Consider the following 10,788-nt stretch of genomic DNA (forward strand, 5'->3'; position numbering starts at 1 on the left):
GGGTTATTGAACTTTCCAAACCTAGACTGGGACTGCCAGTGTTCAGCGTTTGCAAGGGAGGAATTTGGTACGTGTGTTCCAGAAAACTCCCAATCAATATGTCAATGGTATGAAAAGAGAAAGGGGCAGAACCTGACCTCCCCTTGGAATCAAGGTAGGGAAAGGGTCTGAGATGTGAGTGGGCAAGCATTTTGCCAAAGTGACCACAGTTCTAGTAGTTTGAAAACAGCTTTGGAAAAGTACAAGCCTGGTCCACAAGTGCAAGTTATAAAATGGAGCCAGACCAATCTTGATCGTATTAGCCAGGAACTTTCAAAATGTGATTGGGGAAGGGAATTATTTACAGGGAAAGGGAAGTTTGGCAAGTGAGAATATTTTAAAGTGAGATAAACTAATCGATTAGCGCCAGCATTTTCCTGTTTGTGTGCAGCTCAATGCCGACAGCATTCGGAAACACTGGCTGTCTGTTGAGGGTCTGGTCAAGGAAAAGGGGGCACATGTCAGGTATAGCCAGCTGGATCAAGGGAATCCCTGAGGATATACAGGGGCTGTAGGAATACACTTTGAGTAGAAAACAGGAATGGAGAAAGGCTCAATGAAATAGCCTCAGCAGAGAAGGAATGGGGAATCCAAAAGTGATTGTATCAGTATATTAAGAGTGCATAAGGAACTCGGGACAAAATAGTATCCATTAAAGATCAATGAGGTCATCGATGTGTGGAACTGCAGGATATTTGCTAAGATCCTAAACAATTTTTTCACTCCAGAACTTTCTGTGAACAAAGACTGGGGAACTCAGGGAATAAGAGCAATACATTAGACCACAATTGGGAGTCCTCTGCAATTCAGGTCTCCCTGCTACAGGAAGGGTGTTGTGAAACTAGAAAGTGCTCAGAAAAGATAAACAAGATACTGCCCGGGTTGTTGCTGAATAAGCTGGGGTTACTGTCACTGGAGAATCGGAGACTGAGGGATGACCTTACAGAGGTTTATAAGAACATGAGCGGCATTGAGATTGCACAGACATTTGTGAGGCCTGTTCTGCAATACTCTGTGCAGGGCTCTGGTCGCCGAGTTATAGGGAGGATCTGATTAAGCTGCAGGGAGTTCAGAAGTGATTTACCAGGATATTGCTGGGTATGGAAGGATCGGGTTCTGAAAAATGGCTGGATAGGCTGAGTCTTTTTCACTGGAGCCTGGAGGTTGAGACATTATACTATAAAGGTTTATGAAAAAAAATGAGGTATATAGATCAATTTAATGGTCGTTGCCTTTTCCTCAGGATGGGGGACTCTCAGGAGTAGGGACCACATTTTTAAGGTTAGAGGAGAGAGCTGTTCAAAAAAAAGATATGGGGCAATTTGCTACAGCGAGGGTGGTTTGAGTGTGGAATGAACTTGCTGAGAAAGGGGTTGATGCGGGTACAATTACATCATTTAAAAGATATTTGGATAATCAGGTGAATAGGAAATGGTTGGAGTGATATGGACCAGCAACAGGCAGCTGGGAAGAGTTGAGTTTTAGATGATGGTGGGTATCAGCTGAAGGGTCAGTTTCCATGCTGTTTTGCTTTATGACAAGAATATGGTTTTATTCCATTATTGAAGGAAGGATCAGGGCTGGGTCCACTGATGTGCATCATCTATATAAATGATTTGGTTGAAAATATAGGAGTGATTGTGCGAAAGTTTGTTGATGATCAAATTAATGGTGTAGTGGGCAGTAAATACGGTTATCAAAGGGGATCTTGACCAACTGGGCCAGTGGACCAAGGAATGAAAGATGGAGTTTAATTCAGCTGTTGGATTTTGTAAAGACAAACCATAGAGGACTAATATAGTTAATGGAAGGGCTCTGGCTAGGGTTGTCGAACAGAGAGAGAGAGAGAGAGAGAGAGAGAGAGAAGAGAGAGACCAGGGGTGCAAGTTTCATTGTTCCTCGGAAGTGGCATACCAGGTGGACAGGGTGGGGAAAGCGGCATTTGGCACATTTGCCGTCATTGGCTAGCACTTTGTTACATACGTTGGAGATATTTGTAACATTGTCGTCAATATTTCCCTTGGGCTGAGGAATCCACGGGGTGACCCTAAGAATGGTGAATAACCAAGGGTAGGTGAGTCCAAAACTAGAGGGTATAAACAGTAGGTGACAGCGCAAGGATTTAAAGAGGGAGCTGAGGGGGAACGTTATCCACAGAGGATGGTGCATAGACGGAATAGGCTGCCTCAGGCACATGGGAGAAACGTGAACAATTACAGCATGGAACAGACATTTGGGAGGTACATGGAGAGGAGAAGGTTTGAAGAGATAAGGGCCAAATGCAGGCAAATGAGACTCATTCAGTTTAGGTAACATGGGCAGTATTGAGGAGTAGGACCACAGGTTCTGTTTCCGTGCTGTATCACTCTGTATCCAGTTAAAGAGGATTAGTGTACCAAAATAAGGCATGTTGTAGACACTGAAACAAGTTACAGCGATAGGGATGGTAGTCTGGAATGCAGTACGTCTCAACTATGTGGAGGGACTATCGGGAATGGAGCAGGTTACAGGGACAACTACTGTGCACAAGCCATGCCACAGATACAGTGTTGCAGAGTTGTGAGTCTTAGTACAGTGTTGGCGGGAGAACACAGAACAGAAAGATCCCAGGCAGCATTCCCAACCTCTTGTCGGAGGCCTACTCTCCCCTCTGTTGTACTGATGCTCACTAAGACATCACAGGACTGGATTGATAACTATGAACTCCCGATGTGTCTCAGTGCAACTAAAGTTAAAGTAGACGTGGTGATTGAGCATGGGGTGTGTCTATACTGTGCTCCCCATCCAGCACTGTATCTATATTATGTATTGTTAGCCAATGTTTGCAGCCCTCCCATTGCTCTCTGCTCTGTGCACTGTGAGTGATCTTACCTCACTGCAGGATTTATTAAAGGCTCCAGATCTCCCTGCCCTTTGTCTCCCTGGCTGACCAACCATCTTCAATGAGGTGATGGATGAGACGCACAGCAGTTGGGAAGTCTATTGAGTCAGGAACTTCCCGAGTACCTACAGGAGACAAAGAAATGGACAGAATGGGAAATTAGACTGATTCAGTGAGGGTTATACATGGAGAATGGAAATGAGCCCCACAGATATCTGGGAAATCCCAAACTCCACCCCTGGCCTGTGCTGTTGCGTCTCTCTGGAGTGGAGAATTCTGTTGGCCCAGGATCTGGAGTAGCTGCAAGAGTGAGAGACACTGACAGAGGCAGCAATTAGACCCACACAGGGAGGGATACCACATGGACAGATACTGAGTGATATCACCGGAGTGCTGGAAGGCTTCAGGATCACACAGTCATGTTGGAAGAATGGGTTTAGCTTCATGTATCAGTGTTCAGGGATGAGCAACCAGTGAGCAGGTGAAGTGATGGCCTAGTAACATAATTGTTAACGCATTTGTACAAAACCTCAGCTAATGTTCAGGGGAGGCAGGTTTGAATCCCATCATAAGATATGGTGGAATTTAAAATCAATAATTTTAAAAATAGCAATTAACAATCCATAAATAAATATGAAACCATTGCTGATGTACAAAAATCATAATCCCTTAGATTAGATTCCCTCCAGTGTGGAAACAGGCCTTTCGACCCAACCAGTCCACGCCATCCCTCCGAAGAGTAACCCACTAATACCCATCTCCCTCGACCTAATACACCTAACATTATGGGCAATTTAGCATGGCCAATTCGCCTGACCTGCACGGCTTTGGACTGTGAGAGGAAACCGGAGCATCCGGAGGCAATTCACGCAGACACAGGGAGAATGTGCAAACTCCGCACAGTCGCCCAGGGCTGGAATCGAACCTGGGACCCTGGTGCTGTGAGGAAGGAGTGCTAATCACTGAGCCATCCCGTGGCGCCCACTTGTCCTTTCGACAACGAGATCTGATCATCCTGACGTGGTCTGCACGACATCCCCACAGCAAAGTGTTTGCCTCTCAATTACTCTCTGAAATGGTCGAGCAAGCTATTCAGTTCATGGGCAGCTCGGGATAGGCAATAAAGGCTGGTCAGCCAGAGACACCCACATCCCAGACCTGATTTATATAAAAAATCCAAGAGGATGGTCCCCCTGGAACCGTGGTGGGACCAATGTCCTGGCCAATCATGTCGGTAGGTTTATGGACAGGGCTTTAAACTGACAGAGAGGAGGCAGGGACAGGGTTCAGGTGAAAGGAGCTTTCCAAATACAAAGAGAAAGGTGAAGCATCGGAACAGCATGGGGATGTGGCTGAAGGCAACAGAAAGGAACAGGATGGGACAGAGTTTAACTAAAACTGTACATCAGTGAGTAGGTTTGTGATAAGAAATTTTGGGAAAGAGTAAATTATGGTTTTGTTTGAATGGACGAAGTCTAATCAACAAGGCAGATGGATTTGTGACACAGAGATAAAAGAGATTTAGACACCAGAGAGATGTGGTTACAGGGTGAACAAAAGGTGACATAAATATTCAATGGCTCACAACCTTGTGGAAACTCAGGCAAAGTGGGTAACGCTAACAATAATTGAGAACAAAGGCATTACAGAGAAAGCATTTGGCCACAGATCATGAAGTAGAGTCAGTCTGAATGGAAATTCTGCCAAGGACACACGCAGCAGAGCAGTTTTAGCCACCAAACAGCATTTCCTTGCTCATCACTGCATTAAATAGGAACTCATTGGAATTTTTTAACAAACACATTGTGATAATTTTTGGGAAACATCAATATTCACAAAATGTGTGACAGTCACACCGACAACAGTGATATTGGAAATGGAGTTCAGATAATTAGTTTTCACTGTTTCTTAGAATAACACATTGTGCAACTGGCTAGGGACATAACTATCTCAGAGTGACCATTGTGTGATGAAACTTAGTGAATGAGTAATGTCACCGGGAGAGATCCTCAGGGAAATTGTGATAAAGTGCAGTTTAAGAAATATAAAGTTTTAAAGTGAGTCACAGAAAGGACCAACTACAACTAGAAACAAAAATTACCAATAACATGAGTTTGAGAGAAGAACTGACCAAGGTAAATAGGCTAAACAGACTGAAATATGTGCCTGTAAATGAGCAGTGGAAAACATTTGAAAGAGCAGTGTAAAACACTCAACAAAAGGTCATTCCCTTGAAACAGACAAATCCTCAGCAAGAAATTCCCATCGGTCCCTCACTCAAGTAAAAAAGGATCATATTAGATTATCAGGCTTAGAGGATCACCAATAAGTATTTAAAATCCTGAAGTGAGAGAATGTTTTAGGAGTTAGTTTTAAAGGGATTGCAAAGGTTCTGCTCGCAGGAGGAGGTCAGATGGAAGAGGGAATAATTGTCAAGGTTTTATGTCACAAAAGGAACCGGGAGAGCTGAATGTGCTGGAGGTGGTGAGAGTGTTACACAGAGTGGTCAGGGTCTGAAGGGTGTTACAAAGCCAGTACAGATTGCTGCAGCGGGAGGGGTTTGCAGAGGTAGGGAGGGACATAGGTATTTTTATTTATTCATTCATGGGATGAGGATGTCACTGATTGGACAAACATTCTTTGCCCCACTGCTAATTACCCAGAGTATAGCACAGAGTCAGCCATATTGCTGTGGGTCTGGTGTCCCGTGCAGGCCAGACCAGGTTAGAATGTCAGATGTTCTTCTCTAAAGGACGTAAGTGAACCAGATGTGTACTTCCTACTGGTCAACAATGCTTTTATGTACAGCCACAACATGACATCCCAACTCCTACTCTCAATGCTCTGCCCAAAGAAGGTAACCATCCCAAAGGCCTGCTCCACCAACCTGTCTACCTGTGACACCACTTACAAAGAACAGTCTACCTGCATCCCTGGGTCTCTGACTGACAACACTACTCAGGGCCCGAACATTAGCAGTACAAGTCCCACCCTGGTTTGTTTCACCAAAATGGATCACTTCACATTTATCGAGTTAAACTCCATCTGCTATTCTTCAGCCCACTGTCCCAGCAGTACTGTTCATCCTGTTGTATCTTGGATAAATTTCTTCACTATCCATATTATCAATTTCAGTGTCACTCAAAAAAACGTACTTACCACAAAACCGATATTCCCATTCAAACCATTTATCCAAATGACAAACAACAGGGGACCCACTTCACCGCTAGTCACATGTCTCCAGTCAGAAAAACAACATGCCTCCCATTGCCCTCTGTCTCCCACCATCAAGCCCAATTTTGTATCCAGTTGACTAGCTCCTCCTGAATAGCATATCATTTTACATTGATCTGAGCTTATCACCTAGTTTACCAAACAGAACACAGAACACAGAACAGTTCAGCCCAAGACCTTTCGGCCATGATGTCATGCCCATCTTTGACCCAACTGTAAGATCAAACTAACTTACATAACCTTCATTCTACTATCATCCATGTGCCTATTCAAGAGTCTGTTAAAATATCCCGTTCTCCCCACCCACCACTCTCTGTGTAAAGGACCTACATCTGAAATCTCCCCTTACCCATCCTCCAATCGCCTTACAATCATGCCCCCTGGTACCATGTATGCCATGGGATAAAGAGGTCTCTCACTGTTCACTCTCTCTTTGCCTCACACCACCTTGTTCACTTCTACCAAATCACACCACACTCTTCTTCACTCCAATGAGAAAAGCCTTAGCTCCCTCGACCTTTCTTCATAAGACATGCTCTCCAGAACAGGCAGCATACTGGTAAATCTCCTCTTTACCCTCTCTCAAGCTTCCACGTCCTTCCTGTAATGAGGTGATCAAAACTGAACACAATATTCTAATTGGGATGTAAACAGGGCTGTATAGAGCTGCAGCATAACCTCATGGCTATAAAACTCAATCCTCCAGCTAATGAAAGCCAATGCAACATATTCTTTCTTAACAACACTATCAGCTTGGTGGCAATTTGATGGATCTCTGGTCATGAAATGCAAGATCCATCTGTTGCTCCACACTATCCAGTATTCTGCCTTTATCCCTGTATTCTGCATTCAAGTCTCACCTTCCAAAATGCATCACTTCACACTTTTCCAGATTTGACTTTATCTGCCACTTCTCAGCCCAGCTCTACATCCTGTCAATGTCCCATTGCAACCTCTAGCAGACATCCACACTATTCACCACTCCACCAACCTTCGTCTCATTGGCAAACTTACTAACCCACTCTTCCACTCTCAAATCCAAGTCATTCATAAACTCACCAAGAGCAGAGGTCCTGTAACCTCTCCGTGCAGAAAACCACTGGTCACCGAGCTCCAGGCTGAATGCTTTCCATCTGGCATCACCCTCTGTCTTCTATGGGCCAGGAATTCTGTATCCAGACAGACAGGTTTCCATGTATCCCATGCTCTGTACTTTCTCAATGAGCCGTAAATGGGTTTGTCACATTCTCAAAGGATTCAATAAAATTTGTGAGTCATGACCTGTCCCTAACAAAGCCATGATGACTTTCTCTAATCAAACTATGGTTTTCCAAGGAATCATAAATCCTGTATCTCAGAGTCTTCAATAATCTGGACATCACAGACAGAAGACTGACAGGTCTGTGATTCGCAGGATTATCTCTATTCCCTTTCTTGAACAACGCATGGCTGATTCACCTAACCTGCTCATCTTTGGGCTGTGGGTGGAAACCGGAGCACGCGGAGAAAACCCACGCAGACATGGGAGAATGTGCAAACTCCACGCAGACAGTCACCTGGGGCTGGAATTGTGATCGCGTCCCTAGTGCTGTGAGGCAGCAGTGCTAACCACTGAGCCACCGTGCTGCCCCATGTAACTCTCTAGAGCCCTCCTTCTGATCCTTGGTTCCTCAACCTTAAGTCAGCTTCCTTCTTCCTCTTGACTAGATGTTCTACATCCCTTGGAACCTTGTCAAATGCTTTGCTGAAGTCCATGTAGACAATGCTTGACTGCTCTGCCTTCATCTATCTCTTCACTCGAAGAGTCAATCCAGTTTGTGAAACACGGTTTCCCACTCACAAAGCCATGCTGAATATTTCGAATCAGCCCTTGCCTTTCCAAATATATGGAGCTCCTTTCTTTCAGAATCTCCTCCAACAACTTACCCTGCACTGGCTCACTGGGCTGTGATTTCCTGGCTTTTCCCTGCAGCCCTTAAGTGATGGAGTAACATTAGCCACCCTCCACTCTTCCGGTAACTCATTGTGTCTGTTGATAATATAAATATCTCTGTTAGGGACAATACAATCTCTTCCCTAGCTTCCCATGAATATTCAGGCATAGACCCAATGAGCTACTGAGGATTAATTAACCTTTAATTGTTTTAAGATTCCAGCACTTTCTCTTCTCTGGAGAGGATTCTTTCCAAGACATCGCTATTTATTTCCCCAAGTTCCCGAGATTCCATGTCTTCCTCCACAGAAAATTCTGACATCACTATTTTGTATAATATCTCAACCACCTCCAGTTATGGTGCCCTATTCTCTCCCAAGTTACTCTTTAGCCCTTATTGAAACTTGTGTAAAGGTTTCTGAAAATTCAAATAAATCGTATCTTCGGTACAGCCACTCCTACACCTGTATCTATCCTGCCATTTATGCTCACACCAATAAAAATACAATCCTACAGGCTCAAAGCAACATTCTCTTTTTATTAAGTGTGTTTCTAAGGGTCCAGTTATTGTTCACTGACATATCCTTTCAAACACATTCCAGCTCCCGACCTACTATCAGGCCAACACTGTTTGGTTTCAGACTGGCAGCAGAAAGGGTTATGGGAGTTCGTGTTTAACAATCTGAAAAAGGGAGCTTACAGGTTCAACAGGTAATAGATGTTTTGGAAATAAGGAGGGTCATGGGGACTGAAGGGACATTATGGAGATAGGGAGTGATGTGGGGACTGTATGAGATTATGGACATAGAGAGAGCAGTGGTGACTGAAGAACATCATGGAGGTAGAGAGTGCTGTGGGGCCTGAAAGAGAACAAAGAGGTCGGAGGGCTGTTGGGCCTGAAGAAGGTTGCACAGATCAGGAGGATCATGGAATTGAAGGAGGTTACTCTGAATGGGAGGGTCGTTGGTTCAGGATGAGATTATGGAGTTAGGGAGGTTTGTGGGGAAGGATTCAGGTTACATTGATAGGAAGAGTCGTGGGGACTGAAGGAGTTTATGGAGATAGGGAGGACTGTGGGGACTGAAGGAGGTTATATAGATAGTAAGTTTATAGAGAACCACAGGAAAGAAGAGCAGATATCGACCATTTGAACACAGAGTCGGTCCCACCATTCAATATGATCAGGACTGATATCTAACCCAGTCCAGTGTTCCTGCTTTGACACCTAACCCTGATATTATAGTGACGACTGGCATTCAGTGATACAGCAGGCTGTAGTAACTGGGACGGTGTGGGGGGGGGGGTGTCTTACAGAGATAGGGAGGGTTGTGGAAGCTGGAACAGATGACAGATACAGGGCGGGTTTTAGGAATGGGAGGACTTTACACGGATTTGGAGGAATGCAGGGATGGAACATGGTAACAATCACAGGGAGGATTTTGAGAGCTTGATCTGAGACAGGTACAGCTGAGAACAGAAGTGAGACTAACAGTCAGGACAGGCAGGGACAAGGTAGGATTAATAAATTAAATTGCATTTATTTCAATGCAAGGTGCCTAACAGGGAAGGCAGATGAACTCAGGGCATGGATAGGAACATGGGACTGGGATCTCATAGCTATTACAGAAACATCGCCCAGGGATGGGCAGGACTGGCAGCTTAATGTTCCAGGATACAAATGCTACAGGAGGGTTAGAAAGGGAGGCAAGAGAGGAGGGGGAGTGGCATTTTTAATAAGGGATAGGATTACAGCTGTTCTGAGGTTGGATATTCCCAGAAATACATCCAGGGAAGTTATTTGGGTGGAACTGAGAAATAAGAAAGGGGTGATCGCCTTATTGGAATTGTATTATAGACCCCCCAATAGTCAGAGGGAAATTGAGAAACAAACTTGTAAAGCGATCTCAGCTATCTGTAAGAATAAGAGGGTAGGTATGGTCGGGGATTTTAACTTTCCAAACATTGACTGGGACTGCCATAGTGTTAAAGGTTTAGATGGAGAGGAAATTCTTAAGTGTGTACAAGACAAGTTTCTGATTCAGTATGTGGATGTACCTACTAGAGAAGGTGCAAAACTTGACCTACTCTTAGGAAATAAGGCAGGACAGGTGACTGAGGTGTCAGTGGGGGAGCACTTTGGGGCCAGCGACCATAATTCTGTTTGTTTTAAAATAGTGATGGAAAAGGATAGACCAGATCTAAAAGTTAATGTTCTAAATTGGAGAAAGGCCAATATTGACGGTATTAGGCAAGAACCTTTGAAAGCTGATTGGAGGCAGATGTTCGCAGGTAAAGGGATGGCTGGAAAATGGGAAGCCTTCAGAAAATGAGATAACAAGAGTCCAGAGAAAGTATATTCCTGTCAGGGTGAAAGGGAAGGCTGGTACCTATAGGGAATTCTGGATGACTAAGGAATTGAGCGTTTGGTTCAGAAAAGGAAGGAAGCAAATGTCAGGGACAGACAGGATCGATCGGGGGAATCCAGAGAAGAGTATAAAGGAAGTAGGAGTATACTTAAGAGGGAAATCAGGAGGGCAAAACGCGGACATGAGATAGGGCTGACAAATAGAATTAAGGAGAATGCAAAGGGTTTTTACAAATATATTAAGGAGAAAAGGGTAACTCGGGAGAGAATAGGGACCCACAAAGATCAGCAAGGCGGCCTTTGTGTGTAGCCGGAGGAAATGGTGGAGATACTAAA

At 44.4% G+C, this 10,788-nt stretch overlaps 1 long non-coding RNA gene across 1 annotated transcript in view; it reads right to left on the reverse strand.

The window, feature by feature from the left end:
* Positions 1-7,298, reverse strand: part of LOC132820645 (uncharacterized) — a 33,765-nt gene extending 26,467 nt beyond the window's left edge. The window contains exons 1-2 of the long non-coding RNA XR_009645226.1: positions 7,214-7,298; positions 2,911-3,045 (exon numbers count right to left, since the gene is read on the reverse strand). This is a non-coding gene — a long non-coding RNA (uncharacterized LOC132820645). The remainder of the gene's footprint in view (positions 1-2,910; positions 3,046-7,213) is intronic.
* Positions 7,299-10,788: the final 3,490 nt, after the last annotated feature.

The sequence above is a fragment of the Hemiscyllium ocellatum genome, chromosome 12 (genome assembly GCF_020745735.1).
Source record: "Hemiscyllium ocellatum isolate sHemOce1 chromosome 12, sHemOce1.pat.X.cur, whole genome shotgun sequence".
NCBI classification, from domain to species: Eukaryota; Metazoa; Chordata; class Chondrichthyes; order Orectolobiformes; family Hemiscylliidae; genus Hemiscyllium; species Hemiscyllium ocellatum.